The sequence below is a fragment of the Suncus etruscus genome, chromosome 16 (genome assembly GCF_024139225.1).
Source record: "Suncus etruscus isolate mSunEtr1 chromosome 16, mSunEtr1.pri.cur, whole genome shotgun sequence".
NCBI lineage: Eukaryota > Metazoa > Chordata > Mammalia > Eulipotyphla > Soricidae > Suncus > Suncus etruscus.
Window position 1 is genome coordinate 17,539,752 of NC_064863.1, and position 18,361 is coordinate 17,558,112.

Below are 18,361 nucleotides of genomic sequence, written 5' to 3' on the forward strand. Positions count from 1 at the left end.
CATATATGGCCCATATGAATAATGCATTCCTAGCCACAGAATCTAAAGATAATTTTAATTGGTGAGGTTGAAACCTTAGTTAAAGAGGCAGAATCCTTTGCTAGGGAATATCAAAATGCTTTTATATCAAATTTGGAAATGAGTAAGTTTTCCTTTTTTCTAATAATTCCAGCAATGTAGAAGCAACAGATCAATGATCTACAAAGCATAATGCAATGATTTTCTATAAGTTTTGCTGTAACGTGAGTACAGAACACTCTTGTATCCAAATACTCAAATATATCTACTGTGTTCTAACACTCATGAAGCATCCAAGTTCTTCCTCACTACATGTTTTCCCTTTTGCTCATCTTATAACACAGACTCATTATAGATTCAACACTGCAATATCTGAGGGATTCTCAATTGAGTCTGGGCATTTGGGGCTTAATATTTGGGTCGATTACCTTTTAAACACTTGCTATTATTTAGTTCAAAGAGTTGATGTGGATTTTGTTAGTTTATGCTTGCCTCCATTTTATAATAATAATAATAACGTTTTTTCCAATGATCCTCAAAATACTTCTAAACTTCTATTTCTTTTATAAGTGAGTTTAGGGTATTTGATTCTTAATGTCTTGATTTTTTCCCCCTAAGCATCTGGTATTATATATTCCAATGGCTAAAACAGAGTTTCATTCTTAGCTTATGCTTGATTCTATTCCATAGAAATTAATCATCGTGGTCATCATCGTCATCATTATCAAGTGTTTTCCATGATCTCAAAATGCTTCTAAATTCATATTTGCTTCATAAGTATATAACAATGTGGCTTACCAAGTATTTATTCTCCTTTAAAAATGACAGTATATAAGCTTCAGTTTCCTCTATATCATCTAGAAAAGTTAAAAAGTTTTAGGCCACTAATTATACCTAGATCAGAGTAAATTGATGAGTATTATTGACAGACATTATTGATTAGCATACCAATGCACAAGGCAAATATTATTGATGATGACAGATGGCAATTTACTCTCAACTTGTTTTGTTTGGTTTTTCCTGTTGTTATTTTTTTTAACATCACCTTTAAGAATTAGACAGGGAATGATTTAACCAGCCACTCCTTTCGTGATTCTTTTATTAATTAAATGTGCTTCATCATCCATCACAAAGCAATAATAAGGAGGCCATGGAAATTCCTGTTAAATACAATCAATATAAAAGGTTCTTGCTTTCAGAAAGATGACTTTTTTGGAAAGAAGACCCAGGAGAACTGTTTATTTTATTAGTCTCAGGAGACTCATTTGTTCAGGGAAGTGTGTGAGGCCCTGAAGGAAATCCTCAGTGGCTAAGTAAGCCCTGAGACTAGGCTAGGACTTCATGATGCAGCTCACCTAGGTACCAACCAGTACTCACTGGATTCCTGTTCTAAGCCTTCTTCTCCCTGGGATCCTGGATATGAGCATTGTGGAAGAAATCATAGTTCTTGCCTTCTATTTGGCAATTCACCATCTAATAAGTGCCCCCCACCCCAGGACAAGACCTGCTCCATTACCATTTAGCAAAGATGCTGTAGGACCTGAAAATGTTTGCCTCATCCTCTCACTCTCTTCTCTCATTCATGTTTAATCGACTCCGAAATTGTCTCAGCAGAGCAAAGCTACGGAAACCACCCAGGAAACTTTATTTGTTAATTTGTTTGTTGATTTAGGTGGCTATTTGCTAGCACAGAAGGCATGTGCTTAAATACTCCCTAATTAGAAAAAGTGCAGTGCTCCACAGAGTCCCCTGGATGGCCTGAGGGGAGCCCTTCATCCTGAACGTCACTTACTGTGAGGCAAATCACTACAACAGCTACATACCTATAGCATTCAGGCAGCCACTGCATGCTACTCATTAATAGAATATTTTTCCAGTTTATAACCTTAATTTGAATTTAGTAGTGTTGATTTTTAATTTGCTAGTTATGATTCTGGAGTTAGTTTTTTCGGGGGCCTCCCAAGTGGCACTCTGAGTGCCCAAGAGCGAATCCCCATAATGCAAAGTCAATGATATCTGGTGGCTTAGTGGTAGGGCCTGACTTGCAGTGTTGTTGGGACACTGAAGTGTCAAGAATCTACGGGGGAAAGGGGGAGCTGTGGCACAGTGGTAGAGCCTTTGCCTTGCATGCAGCTGATCTAGGACTGAAAGTGGTTTGATCCCTGGCGTCCCATATAGCCTCCCAAGCCAGGAGTAACCCCTGACCATATAAACTCCCAAGCCAGGAGCAATTTTTGAGCAACTAGCCAGGAGTAACCCCTGAGTCTTGCCAGGTGTGGCGCCCTCAAAAAATGAATACACCCAGGAATGCTTTGGGGAATCAAACCATGGTTGGGTGCTGTCTGCTCAGCTATTATAAAGTGTTATTATGGATATAATGTTGGAATTCTGTGCACAAGAAGTCATCATTATTCACATTGTAAAGCACAGAATTTCAACAACAACAACAACAACAACAAAAAAGACTATTGCATGAATGTAAAGTTTGGGTCCAGTCCCGAAGACGCAGAGATGACAACTATTAGTGATGGGGATTGAATTTAGAGATGAATTTATACATGTTAAACCTGTGCTCTGGCAATTGAGTTCCACTTGAGCTAACTCCCCAACCCCTTGTAGAGGAATTTCAAAATTGTTTCTATCCAAATTTAATTAGTGATAAATTAAGTATGGAATCAAAACCCTCACTTTCAAGTGAGCAAAATCCAGGTCAAATAAAGGGCATTTGCATTTATTCATGACAAAGAAAATTTGAAGACTTTCTAGAACAAATAGGTCCAGAACTTCAAGTGATATGTTAAAGTATTTACCAAGTATTTGTCTCCAAATTTTTGCTCAAGGAATCGCTCATTTTCTCTCATCCTTTTCAGAAAACTTCCTAATTAAAAAAAAGTGTTGTATAATTTTTGCCTTAGTAGAGTATCCTAGACTTCCGTATGCAGAACAATAAAAAATCTCTGCTTTCTGACAATAGTTGGTCACTTGAGCAAAAGAAAATTAGGCTATTGTCCCTTGAGAGAAAAATGACGTAAAGAAAGCTTTTTAAACATAAATCCCAAGCCCTTCCTTGAAGAACAACTTTGCTAACAGGGCTCTGCCTTGCTGAATTAGATAAAGTCTTTCAAGGACAATATTAATATTTAACAGGCCTCTTTGAATTTTTTTCTATTGGAGTTGAACCAATTCAGCCCAGAGTATGGAATTCACTGAAAGCTTTTTGCTTAGTATCTAAAATTGTTCAGCTGCCTAGTCAACTTAATAGGATAGTAGAGAAGAATCCTTTGACATAAGACAAGATTTAGAAAACTATATAAAAGTTTTAAATTATAAAGGTATTATGAATTTTAGGGTGTTAATGTGTTGCTCTCTATAATATTTGAAGCAGTGGAACTCTGTGTAAAAAATATTCCTCTGGGAATTATAATTCCTAATAAACCTTGTAGGCCATTTTCTTGACCATAGAAAGAAAAACTATCAAGATAGACTAATTATTTTTCAATTACAAATTCCTTCCTAGTTAAATCCACCCTTGAACAACAGCATCACATTTGGGCCTGTTTTGACCTCAATGAATATGTGATATTATCAATCCAAAAATCTTTCTTAGCATTCTTTTAGAGTAACTATGATCCCAGTTTTTTAAATACTTCTCATGGACCGATGAAGAATGACATTCTAGATTACCCGGTTTGGATATTGTAAATCCAACACCACAATCAGATCTCAAGAAACTTCAAGAGTTCATACTCAGCTCAGAACTACTTTTCCTTTACATATTCTCTCTTGGTAATAGGTATCATTGTTCATCTTTGCTAAGATTGATGTTCAAACTCTATTTTGAGAAATTATAATTGAACAAAGTCCTTCTTGCCAACAACTGGATATCAGTCCCTTGTATTCTGCGACAGAATCTCTTTAAAATGGCTAATACAATAATTGTTCTATTCTACTGCTGCTAGTTATTTAAATGTTTGCCGGCATTTAATACTGGAAATGTGTCTTAATCAGTATTGTATCATCAAGCTCTTGTCTTGTATCTCAGAACCCAGCAGATACAGTTGAATTAGCATGATCATTGCTTTTTAATCTCTTCTCAAACATTTGCCCCCTGCCAAGACTTCTTAGTTTGTTTCTCAATAGAAACAATAGATACCCCCAGAATTTTAAAGGTAATTCAAACTTTCCCTTTTTAACAGACTGAATATTCATTCTACAGGGAGTTCAACAGAGAACCATTTCTTCTTCAATCTTCAGTATCATGCTAACTCAGAATGCAAGGAATTCTTTGCCCTTTCCCACTTGTTTAGCATTTTCTGCTACACTAGAGTTTTTAATTCCTGCTTTGTCGCTCATTCTTCCCTCCTGCAACTGTCTATAAATTGACCTTCATTTGATTTTCCTCAATCTGCCTTGCAAAAAAATCACTCACTTCTATTTTCATTGTTCCTTTCCAGTCTCTAGACCGCTGACGCCATGACCTTTCAAGCAAATGTAGCAATGGTATCAGTGTATCCTCTGATAGGAAAATCAAAACGGAACCCATCCATGGTATAATTATTCTGTGTGCGTGGGAGATGTGTCTGTACTTGCAGAAGGGTAATTGGATTTTAGATTACTGATAAAAATATGCACATTCCACCTGAGCCTTAGGAGCATTTTTTCTCAGGACCCCAGCAAAATTTAAAATTTCAACTCTTCCAAATATCATATCTTTAATTAATGGGCTTGCAGATCCTGTAGACAATGGATACACATGCCCTACAGGACACCAACCCAGACCTCTATTTTTCAATAGAAGTTGTCACATAACTTTAACATTGACCACCTTTAATAGTCATCTATTTATGCAATCCTTACTCTTTTTTATCCTTCTTCCCTTATGTCCAAGAAACTACCAACATTTTCGTTTAATTTTCATTAGAATTTCTCCTTTCAATAGAGTCAATGAGATTTCTGGTTAAAATAATTTCTTTTAAAAGTAAAATGAGAGCCCAGGCAATAGTACAGCAGCAGGGCAGCAGGTAGGGTGCTTGCCTTGAATGTGGCTAACCTAAATTTGATCCCCAGTGTCTCGTGTGGTCCCTTTTGCCCACTAGAAGTGATTCTTGAGTGCAGAGCCAGAAATAACCCCTGAACACCATGAGGTGTGACCCCAACCAAAATAAAAAATATTAAATGATTGAAAACTCGGCTTTTATTTTGTTCTTTCACTGACATTGGTTTCCAAAAGCTTAATATTTAGATATTTTAGTAATAATGCCTTTCTGCCTACCTCAAAAGGGGTAATATATCTTCCCTGTGTTCAAAGAAAGCCAATTACCCACTCCCCATTTCCTCCTTTGCAAAACTCCATCTGTGTTCAGAAGCTAGCAATATGCTTTCACTACATTGTCAGTTCCCTTTTTTGCTGACCATAATGAGATCATTCAGAATCTGTCCTTCTTCCTCTGACCTTATTCAGTTAATACACCCTCCTTTAGTTTCATCCAGGTTGCAGCAAAAGTCAAGATTTCCTCTCATACTTGAGCAGCTTTGCTATTTTGGTTTCATTAAAATGAGATATGATTGAAGAACTTGCTTACTGCCATTCACACCTGGCCCTGGCACACTAGAGGTAAGTCACAACTCTGTTAGGAGCTGCCCCTTTGCCATGGTCATTTCTACTTACCATTGCTTTAAGGTCACCTGTATTGGACCCTTTGCTTATCTAACTCTTACTCACTTAGTCAGATGAGTTTTGGGGGACAGTGCCAATTTTCAGTCCTGCATCATGATTCTCATCAGAGAATCATGTTGGGAAGTCAGATAAGTAACTAGTAAACAGAGCAACTACCTGTGATGGAAAATTCCAGAATCAAATTTGATTCCAGAATCATTTTCTCTTTCCAAATCCAGATGGGTGTTTATTATATCACTCATGGGCCATAAAACACTGGCAGACTAGCTGTGGGAAGCCAAAAAGCAGCATCCATGTCTATCCCATAAGGATATTCCCTGCAAAAAAAATGATTCCACAAACTTATGAAATTTATACATGAGTTTGTGGACTTTATATAGACTGTACAATCCTCACTACTGTGATAATAGGATGTAAAACCATAATCACTTCAAGTTGTAAACTTGTTATTAACAAGTCCTATTATGTCCATACACACACACACACACAAACACACACACCTATGTATATAATTGGATAGTTGGAGACTAAAGAAAACAATTGGCTAAGAAAAGCATTAACTCCTTTGATAATTCCATGAAACACTTCTTTTTGTCAATGTTTCTGAATTGATTACTAGAAAAAGGGAGAAATGTTGAATATTTCAGATGTCTCTGATATGGAATTTAACTTAAAACTCTAGTGGCCCAATTAGTGCCTCATTTAATTTCATAAATCTCTATAGAACTTAAAAGGAAATTATGATTATATAATGAATAATGGATTCTACTCTAAATATTGGTTAAAACATGACAATGAAATTAATTTAGAAGCACACTGAAAAAAATGAATAATAAAGAGAGGCTGGAGCAATAGTACAGCAGTAGGGAATTTACCATAATGGCAGCCAACCCAGGCTCAATTCCTGACATCCTATATGGTCCCCTGAGCCTGCCAGAAGCAATTTCTAAGTACAGAGCCAGGAGTAATTAATCCCTGAGTGCCAGGTGTAGCCCAAAAACAAAACAAAGAAAAACTAGAAACATACTGGTATTTTAAAAATACTGTTTATTTTATAATAAAGTGACATAAAATGCATTTAAAACAAGTTGCTATCTCTATTATTCACATCTCCACATTTTTAAATTAAATTTTAAAAAAGCTTTATATTTTCCTCATGAAACCAACTCTTTCTTCTTTGACAGTATTTGAAATATCTCATTGATCATAGTTTAAGACAACCTGAATTCCTAAAGTTATTATCACTAACCATTAAATCCGAGTATTCTAAGTCATAACTAAAATCACAACTAAAATATAGTAAGTATTTGGAATAACAAAATTTATATTATAATAAAAAGTAGAGACAACTGCATAGGATTGTTCAGTTTATTCTAAAGAATTCTAAAATCAATCATTGATAATATTCACACTCATTTTTGCCATCTACCATATTTCAAAAAAAAAAAAAAGAATAAAAGAAAATGCCAGTCACTCAAAGATTACTTTCACTACAATTATACAATGGACTCTAACTTAGAACCAAGGAAAGTGCCTAAATGCTATACTATCTTTTTATTTTCCTCATTCATCATAGAAGAAGGAATCATTTAAAAGCAAGTGATAAGAGGTCACATTCTGCTCGAAAACCATCATACAACTTGTCAGCCTACTCAGAATAAAATAACATAAGTATGGCATATTCCCTTGACTTCCAGTCTATATTCTCCCCTTGATTATTCAATCTTAAATAAATTTTTTTCCTGCTTTTGAACAGTTTACACACAAATCTATCTCAATTACTTGCTGTGTAATTGTGAAATTATTGTGAAATTTCTCCCATGTAGTGAGCCCTTAGGTCCTTTATGAGAAGTTCATATTATGGGAAGGTTTTTTGGATAACCTAATAAAAGTTATTGTCTCCACTATAATTCTCTGTGTGCTGTGATGTTTTACTTTCTGATTAAAGATGACTTTGTATCTAGTATTCAGATAGAGGACTCAGAACAATTGGGATTATAGAAGGAATACCAGACATCATAATTTAACAAAAAAAAAAATACCACAATGTCTGGCCCAAATATAAAAAAAGAAGAAAAGGGGAAAAAGAAAAGAAAGACAAATAAAGGAGGGAAGGAAGAGGGAATTAAGGATAGGAGGAAAGAAGGAATGGAGGTAAGTATGTAGTAGTATGGGATGTAGGAAGGAAGTAAGGGAGGAGGGAAAGAGAAAAAAAAGAAATTAGGAAGAAATGAAAAGGAAAAACCAAGTTGGGAAGAAATGAATAAAGAGATGCACAAAGAAAGGAAGGAATTTAGCATTGAAGAAAGAAAGAGAGGGAGGAAACAGGGGAGGGAAAAAGGAATAAGAAGGAAAGAAGGGAGCAGTATGTACAGAAGTGAGAGGTAGAGAGGGAGAGGAGGAAAGAAAAAAGGGAGGAACAAGGGGAAAGAAAGGAAGGAAGAAAGTAAAGAAGGAGGGCAAAGTAAGGAAGAAAGTGAGAGAGGTAAGGAGGGAGGAAGGGAGGAAGAAAAAAGGAAGAAAAGAAGAAAGAAAGCATGGAAGGAAGAAAGGAGGGAAGGAGGGAGGGAAGAAGGTGGGAAGAAGGAAGGAGGGAAGGAAGGAAGAAGGAAGGAAGGAAGAAGGAAGAAAGGAAGAAGGAAGGAAGGAATAAGGAAGGAAGGAGGAAAGAAGGAAGGAAGGAAGGAAGGAAGGAAGAAAGGAAGGAAGGAAGGAAGGAAGGAAAGAAGGAAGGAAGGAAGGAAGGAAGGAAGGAAGGAAGGAAGGAAGGAAGGAAGGAAGGAAAGAAGGACAAACATATAAGGATACACAGGAGTGGTTGGAGAGAGGGCACAGTATGTAGGGTGCTTGCTTTGAATGCAATCCCATATGATCAGTCCCATATAGTCAATCACCAGGAGTAATTTCTAAGTTTAGAACAAGGAGTAAGCCCTGAGCATCGCTGGCTATGGCCAAAAAAACCTAAGCAAAACAAAAAAATAAAGAAGCATAAAATCCCAGAAAACACAGAAGTCAAAATGAACAGAAAGAAAAATGCTCAGTTTTGTTTGAGCTCCTACATTTAGCCATACCTAAAGCTACACTCCTAATTCCACATGCTGTTATTTTGTTGTCAAAAGTTCAATTCATTATATTTATATTAATAAATAGCTTACATAATTCATATCTTAATTACACATTACATATGGGTATTACATAATAATGAGCATGCAAATCTTTTATTAAATATTATAAAGAAATGAATATAACACATTTTTTGTTTTGTTTTGTTTTTTTGGTTTTTTTTTGCCACACCCATTTGATGCTCAGGGGTTACTCCTGTCTAAGCACTCAGAAATTGCCCCTGCCTTGGGGGGACCATATGGTACACAGGGGGATCGAACCGTGGTCCTACCTTGGCTAGCGCTTGCAAGGCAGACACCTTACCTCTAGTGCTACCTCTCCGGCCCCATATTTTTTTCAAAGAAGCTATTTATTTTTACATCTATGCAATTATAGTAAAGCAAATCTTAATTATTACATGAGATCATTGTTTTATGCTTTAAATACCCAATACAATCACTTCAATATTATTTTTTGTATATAAGGATGCCTTCCTACTTTTATATAAAATCCCTTTTCTCTCTCATAAATTTGAACTATGTGCTATAAGAAAGACAATCAAGAATTCCAGGATCCATATGATGAAGAAAGGAGAAGATAAATGTGTATAGATTTTCTAGTAACACTACCAGACTAACAGTCCCAGAATTTTTCTAGTTATTTCCTAGGCATTGAACACACATGGTCATTACTATGTTATCAGGAAATAGACACATTAGAAATAGCAAAATGTCCTTTTTAAAGATGGTTTCTTTCCCACACTCCTAGATATCTTTTTATCGATGGCTGCTATTAGAAAAAAAAAATAAGATTCCAAGGGTAGACTTCTGATTTTTTTTCAAAAACGCTTTTCTAGCTTCCATACACAGAGCTCCCAATGCTTTCTGCATAGATCCAAGGTCCTAAGAAGTTCAAATAAACAAGCAAACAAATAAACAAAAAGTAATTATCTCCACTAAAAGAAAACTGAGAGGGTGGCCAGTAGTTATAAATTCAGAAAATGTATTTTTCTAAAGCTATGTACAGAAAAAATGAGCAGCTCAGTTCCACACATCCCATATGCTAATGGTTTGGCCTTTGACCAGGTAATGCTAATGAAACAAACTAGATGACTAAAATCCAGTTCAAAAAAGAAAAACAAATAGCTCTCAGTTATGACACAAAAATGTAGTATTCTAAGATACTACAAATGTAACCACTTTTGTTTTCTGCAATCTTTATATTTCAACAATTTATGTTACATGTGAAAGGAGCATTCATTCAGGAGAAGAGAGAAAATATTCCTAAATAGTCAATGGGGTTCTTTTTACAACGCTGATGCATCTCATTTTAGAACGTTAAATTCTCATAAGCAATTGTAGAAGATTTGATCATGTCTTAGTCTATTGAGAGACAATTACTCACGATTTGTGAACAATTTTATCATCAACAAAATCAAAGGAAGGACAGAAAGATGACAAAAGAATGGATAAAAAAGAAGAAAATTACTAATATTTTTTAAAATATAGATTGGGAACCAGAGTGATAGCATAGCAAGTAGAAAGGATATTTGCCTTGCATGCCGCTGACCAGGTTGATCCTCAACATAACATATGATCCCCAGAGCCTGCCAAAAGTAATATCAGTAACAGCAGGTAGAGCTCTTGTCTTGCATGTGGCATCATGCAAGGCTTGATTCTCCATGTTTGATCCTCTATACCACACACATGGTCCCCTAAGTCATCAGGAGTGATCCCTGCATGCAAAGTCAAGAATAAACCCTAAGTAGGATGTGCACCTCTCAAAATAAAAAGCAGATCAATAGAAAAAGAAGTAATCAGGGGAAAGGATATCAACTTTAACTTTATAGTTGGATGTTTTGATTTCTGAATTTCACATCAAAATGAGACTATTTACAAACTACTAAAAATCTTTCAGTCATTGATACATCCAAAAATTACTGAACTCTATCAGCAAAGTGGCTTTCATAAGCATAAAACAAAACCAAACAAAACAACCTCAACCTAAAAGCAAACGACACAGACCTGCAGACTCCTTTCTGAAATGATTGTCACAGATGCACTACGGTTTTAAATAAAGCTTGCAGAGTTACATTCCTGAGGCCGGGTAATTAAAATAATTTGCTCTTCTACATGTATAAATACATACTGTTAATCAGCAGCTTAAATTGAAATTGGTACAAATACCATGAACTGAGACTTTGTTTGCAAATCATCACTGGATTCAGGCAAATCACAGCAAGTCTTCTCCATTAGCACTGCTAATTGGAATTTGTTATGTAAAATTGCTTTCGCCTAACTCAGGAGGGGCCCAGGGTCAAACCATATGCTGTGTGTTTATCCATGGAAAGAAATAGGAAGCAGTTCCAAGACCATAAATAAAACGGTTGCCTTTTGTCACCAATGCCGTTCTTATTCATGGCACAGATGCCCCCACTGTAAGTATTTCTGGCCAAGGAATGACAAAAGTACTATCCAAACCATTCATCTCTGCAAGCTATGTACATACAGCTAATCAGAAATGATGGCTACAGAATTGAGGCCTACATTATATCCAGAGCAATGGTTCAGAGAACTGGAAAGGGAAATTAAAAAGAAATAGAGAATACTCTGCCTATCCCCGTATACAACAGTAATACCAACAAAGTACCTTATTTGTTTAACATGCTAGTCAACCTCTATTTGTGATTCAGAATAAGATCCAAGTTTCCCCCCCCCCCATGTAGACTGGTTGATCACCCAAGAATCTTTTTTATCAGAGGATTTTCTACTGTATTACAAGGCTAATTTGTATTAAACTATGTAAATAGGTATTTTTTTTACTCCTAGATTATATTAAAAGCTCTATTTTAAATTATAGTCCAATGACATATTACGAACAACTGATACTATAAATTATTGAACTGAGTGCCATAAATTTAATGCCATAAATTGAGGCCTGGAGTTATTAAAATAGCCCACTAATAATAAATAAGGAAAGGATATTACCCCCACATTTCCTTCCCAGTTGTGATAACTGAGAAATGTTAGACACGCTTGGTTGTAGTACTTATACAGATTGAAGATCAGGTGTGTGATCACGAACTGGCCATGATCTTTGCTACAGGTCACACTCTATAACTGTGTTACATGTACATATTCTGGTGGTAGTTATTAGTGGAAGCTGGGATGCTTCGGGTTTCTCCACACAAAGCTTGCTTAAATTAAGCCAGAAACCTGCATGCTTCTGGGGCTCAAACAACAGAGATTTCAGGATTTTATATATGGATAACACAAGGATTCATTTGAGGCCTCATACTGGCAAGGGATCAAATGTAAGCTTCCTTCTGGTTCCTTAGGCCTCATCTTTTTGGTCTTGTATTCAAACTCGGCAGTACTCAGTGTTATAACTGACTCTATGTTCAGGTATCACTCTCCCGGCAGAAGTTGGGGGACCAAATGGAGTGTCAGGGACTGAACTTTTGTTGGGGCATGTGTCAGGCGAGCACGCCACTACTATAAAATCATTCAGATCCCTGAATGATACTTCTTCGCTTTAACAAACATATTTATCTGGGGAGGGATGTTGAGTGGGGGGCTAAAAGAGAAAGTATAGCAGGTAAAGTATTTGCCTTGAAATCAACACAAAGTTTCATCCCTGATAATCCTATATGGACCCGAGTCTCCCATATTAATTCTTTCTTTTTTATAGGTATATGTCTTTTTTTTTAATAATTCTTGAGTATAATATCAAGAGTAATCCATGGGCACTATAGGATATGGCCATAAAGATAAAAAATAGGCAACCACAAAAATCACCTCTTTTTTTTGGTTTATTTTATTTATTTATTTACTTATTTGTTTGTTTGTTTTGTTTTTTTGTTTTGGGGCCACACCAAGTGGTGCTCAGGGGCTACTCCTGGCTGTCTGCCCAGAAATAGCTCCTGGTAGGCACGGGGGGGGGGGGGGGGGGGCGGCGAGGGGGGGGACCATATGGGACACCGGGATTCGAACCAACCACCTTTGGTCTGGGATCGGCTTGCTTGCAAAGGCAAACACCGCTGTGCTCTCTCCGTGCCCTATTTTATTATTTAATTTATTTATTTAATTTTATTTATTTATTTATTTATTTATTTATTTATTTACTTACTTATTTTACTTACTTACTTACTTACTTACTTTGGGTGTGTGAGGGTATATCTGATAGTGCTACAGTGCTCAGGGTGCAACATGCAGTGCTCAGGTTTGAACCCAGCCTAGGCCAACAACATGCAAAGCATGACTCAAACCCATGTTAAGAGGCAAATTTGGGGGTGGGTGGGCATTGAGGTGAGCACATCTGGCTGTGCTCAGATTTTTTTCCTGGTACTATACAGAGGCGGGTCACTTCCTGGTAGTGCTTGGAGGACCATATGGGGTAGTAGGTTTTGAACCCAGGTCAGCTGCATGCAAGGCAGTGCCCTATGTATGGTACAGGGGACTCTAAGTAGTGCCAGAGATTGAACCCAGGTTGGTTGAATACAAGACAAAGCAAGTGCTTTACTTGTACTTCTCTCGCACTCTAGAATTTTGTTTGTTTGGTGTTACTGATTCTGAGATCAAGAGACTTGTGGCAGGTCTCAGAGACCATATTGGATGCTGGGATTGAACCCTGGGCTGGGCCATGGTGAAAGGAAAATGCTCTATCCACTGTACTGTTGCTTGGGCCACTGCTGGATTTGTTTGTTTGTTTGTTTGTTTGCTTGCTTTTGGGCCACACCCACAGCACTCAGGAGTTACTCTGGCTCTGCAAATCAAAAATCGCTCCTGGCCGAGGCTCAGGGGACCATAGGGAGGTTTGGTCAGCAGCATGCTAGGCAAATACCTGCTCCACTGTGCTATCACTCTGGCCCCTGGATTTTTTTTTAAAGCAAAGACCTGTATTGTGATATGCCCACTATCCTCATGCTCAATAGCACCTCCAGTTCCTCAGGGAATTTTTGCTATTGATGTATTTCTTTTTTTCTTAATATAATTTTTATTTTGATCATAGTGGCTTACATATTGTTGACAATAATATTTTAGGTACATATTTACATAAAATCAGGGGAGATTTCCATCACCAATTTGTCCTCCCTACACCTCCGTTTTTGTCCTACCTCCCATATGCTCTTCCCTCACCCCCAGGGCTGCCAGAATATGAAAATCACCTCTTTTATCTAAAGTTCCAGTTGCAGAAAGCATTCAAATCATATTAGAGATTTTTGACCTTTTATCTCAAAAAGTTCTTGATTTAAATCACTTGAATCAGAGTTAGTTTCTCAATTCTCTACTATTATGGATTCTTTGTTTCTAAAATCAAAATGTGCACATTATTGAAAAGTAGCTTCTACAGTACATGAAACTTGTCTTTTGATTTTCCCAGCAAACCATATGAAGCTAGGTCATGGTAGTCACTCCAGGGCAAAAATAACAGATAAAAATAACAACTAAGGGGGCCTGAGTGATAGCACAGTGCTGCTGTGTTTGACTTGCACATGGCTGACCTGAAATGAACCTCAGTTCAATCCCTGGCATCCCATATGGTCCCCCAACCCAGGAGCGATTTCTGAGTTCATAGCCAGGAGTAACTCCTGATCATCACCGAATGTGACTCACCAAAACAAACATACAAATAAATAAATAAAATGGCAGCTAAGACTGTATACATGAATGAAAGACAGAAAGCAACATAATTGTAAGGAAGTTCCTTTCTAAAATCTCATTAATCAGTGAAAATTCCCTCAATAGCAAAAGACAGATTTCAAGCAACTACTCAGAATTGGTAATAGAGTAAATTAAGTTGTAACACCAAATCAATTTTTTTTGTTTTGTTTTTGGACCACATCCGGTGACACTCAGGGGTTATTCCTGGCTGTGCTCTCAGAAATCGCTCCTGGCTTGGGGGACTATATGGGACGCCTGAGATTGATCCGCATCTGTTGTCTTAGGTCAGCTGCTTGCATGGCAAATGCCCCATCACTGCGCTACTGGCTCGGGGGGGGGGCCCCCAAATCTATTTCTTTTTTTGTTTGTTTTGTTTTTTGTTGTTTTTTTTTATTTGTTTTTGGGGCCCACCCGGCGGTTACTCAGGGGTTACTCCTGGCTGTCTGCTCAGAAATAGCTCCTGGGCAGGCACAGGGGACCATATGGGACACCGGGATTTGGAACCAACCACCTTTGGTTTTGGATCGGCTGCTTGCAAAGCAAACGCTGCATGTGCTATCTCTCCTGGCCCCCAAATATATTTCTTAATTTTAGTGCCTTGTGTTCTCTTAAAAAGGAAAAGAATACATTTTAATCTACTCACAATTTACAGAGAATATGACATTAAATTATGTGGATGCTCTTCAGAATCCTGCCAGGCCAACCTCTCGAATAAATTCTGCTATATGAGATGTTTAAGTATGCTTATTGCTTTATATTATATTATAAATCATCTCCCACTCTGAGTGAATGTAGAAGACTGGTCTATCCAAAAGGATCAAAAAGTATTCTCTCAAAATATCAAGAGTAGGTCACTTCCTACTGTTAAACAAAGTCCCTTGAAGAAAGTACCTACCTACCAAGAAAGTAACTTGGTCTGGAAATACACAGATCAACTGAAATCCTGCAGGCCATGAAAGAAGAGAAAAACTCACATAGAAACTGACTTAGGAGCATCCAGCAAGTGCTAACTATTTTTACTTTTATTTCCCCTCCTTCAAGTAATCACAAATGTGCAACTAACATTTTAAGCAGAAACAAACAGTACAAAAACTTGCAGTTGAGTATGATGGAAACAGAATGATGATCCATCTTGTAACACAATCCAAAAAGTATAGTTTTAAGAATATTTATGAAATCTGTATATCCTAGAATATCAGACAGATTTTTCTCATGTCCCCCAGAATTCAGCATCATAAAGAAAAATAATCAAAACTATTTGTATCAGGTGCCGGAACTTGGTGGGCGCAAACAATAGGGCAACTGCACACGCTAGCCTAGGACAAACCACGGTTTTGATCCTCTGGCATCCCATATGGTCCCACAAGCCAGGAGCGATTTCTGGCGCATAGCCTGGAGTAACCCCAGAGTATCACTGGGTGTGACAAACAAGCAAAAAGAATTAGTTGTATCAAATTTTTCTTTGTCCACAAAAATAGAAGTGTTTATAAGAATTGATTGACAGTAAAAGAATATTTGTTTTAAAATGTTCTCGTTAGGTATTAGCAGGGGTTCCATATTAAAAGGAAATAATTAAAATAGGAGAACAATTTTGTTCTTTCACAACATTGATAATCTTAGAAAACATGAATCGCCATATTTTCTACTCTTCTGGGGTCTCATATTTCCTTATTATCTAGGCATTGTTAATTGTGACTTTATTCTCTTTCTTCTTTGCTTGGCAAAAAATAGGAGTGATTTCTGAATACTTCTGAAAAAATATCAAAATTTCTTGCCTTTCTATTTCCAACTTATCCTCAGAGATCTCGCATCCCTATTTGCAACTCACACAGACCTGGGTTTCCCACATATAAGCAAGGTTTATAAGCTCCTAGCAGAACCATTTCTCTGTTCCCCAGCAACTACAACTTTTTTTGGGGGATGGGCATGCCCAACAGTGCTTAAGGGATTCTCCTGGCTCTGCACTCAGAAATTATTCCTGGCAAACTTGAGGAACTATAAGGAATGCTGGGATAGAACTTGAATCAGCCACATGCAAGTCAAATACCCTACTCACTGTGCTAAGATTCTAGCCTTGCTTGCTAGGCGAGTATCATATTTCACCATTATTTCATCACCAATGTTAATACCACTAATGTCAACTCCCATCACTATAGCTCCCATAACCCATCATCCCTCATGCCCCAATCCTCTGCTTAGCAATTCAAAGTGCCTTGATAGGCACAATATAAAGTTTGGTAGTTGTATCTTAGAACTTATGTTTTAAATGTTGATGAATCTGTGTTTTTGGTTTATAGCTCTACCACTCACACATATCACCAATATAATCTGGCCCCTATCTTTTCATTACTTCTCTTTCTTATCTTTTTTGTCTTTACTTGATTTCTTTTTTTTGTCCATCTCTTTCATTAGCACTGGGGTTAAAGGTAATCTAGGCACTCCCCTTCCTTCATTACTTTTCTTTCTTTCTTTCTTTCTTTCTTTTCTTTCTTTCTTTCTTTCTTTCTTTTCTTTTCTTTCTTTCTTCTTTCTTTCTTTCTTTCTTTCTTTCTTTCTTTCTTTCTTTCTTTCTTTCTTTTCTTTCTTTCTTTCTTTCTTTCTTTCTTTTTTTCTTTCTTTCTTTTCTTTCTTTCTTTCTTTTTCTTCTTTCTTTCTTTCTTTCTTTCTTCTTTCTTTTTTTTTTTTTTTTGGTGCACCGTTCCTGGAAGTACTGCAATACAAGATCGATGCATGGAATGGACGGAGTAAGCTCCTATTCCAGTTCCTAGTGCCAAAAATCCATTTAATATATTGTCATAGGATAGACGATGTATCAGATATTAAATTGATAAGAACAGATACTACACTTGATCTTAGCCAAAAGGCTGAGAAGCGATCCTTCATTACTTTTCAATCCTGTGAAAAAATGTATGGTGATTCTTCTGTAAATTTAGAATTAAGCTTCTATTTAACTCACCAATTCCACACTGGTTATCTAGTCCCAGGACTTCAAAACATTCATTCAAAATGATATATACACACTATTATTCATTGCTGCATTCAGGCAAATTTCTTACCCTATTCTAAATTTCAACTTTTCTTTTTCCTTTATTTATTGTTGAGACACATTCAGTGGTGCTCATAGGTTTACTCCTTGCTCTGCACAGAGATCTAGGAATCACTTCTGGTTGCATGGCTTTGGGGATCAGATGGGATTCCAGGGATTGAAACTCATTGTGGCCATGTGCAAAGCAAACAAGCAGCCTACCAGCTGCACTATCACTCCAGCCCCAGTTTCAACTTTTCTTGAAATGCCATATTTCAGTCTAAATTAGCCTGCTGTTTTATTTGGAATAACCCCTGTCTCTTACTATGATCCTTCTTAGTATTTGGAAACTAACACTAGGAGTTTAACTTTATATGAGTACATGACCCTTGGGGATATTTCACAAACAGAAATGCAGTTTGATTCGTGAACAAATGCTGAGTTTTCATGGAGAGCAGGAAGAGAGAAGTAGCAACTATAGGTCTATATAGATCTCTCTATAGAGATAAAGAAAAATAGAGCTAGATAAATAGAACATAAAGAGGAAATGGAGCAAGTAGACTTAGACACAGAAACAAACACAGATGTGTAGGTATCTTGCCATATCACACACAGTTATAATCATACATGTATGCGTGATGACTGGTTTAAATCAGAAGGAGCCATTGAGAGAAAAAGGTCAGTATAAAGTTGTTCAGAGATAAAAATAAGCAAATTAAAAATTTTAAGACTTTGAGACAAAGAGAAAATAAATCAATGACTCTGGAAGTATCAAGCTAAAAGAAACAACCCATGAACATGACCATATGAGAGACTTGTACATAGAGAAGATGGTGGCAACATCTGGATGATATTGATTGGACTGAGTACTCAAGC

At 36.9% G+C, this 18,361-nt stretch overlaps 1 protein-coding gene and 1 non-coding gene across 3 annotated transcripts in view; both read right to left on the reverse strand.

Annotated features, from left to right (window-relative positions):
* Positions 1–18,361, reverse strand: part of KCNIP4 (potassium voltage-gated channel interacting protein 4) — a 1,191,871-nt gene that overhangs the window by 1,093,828 nt on the left and 79,682 nt on the right. The gene's annotated exons all lie outside the window — the stretch shown is intronic.
* LOC126032838 (U2 spliceosomal RNA) lies at positions 17,146–17,336 on the reverse strand. The gene has a single exon (XR_007504016.1). It is a non-coding gene; the product is annotated as a U2 spliceosomal RNA (small nuclear RNA).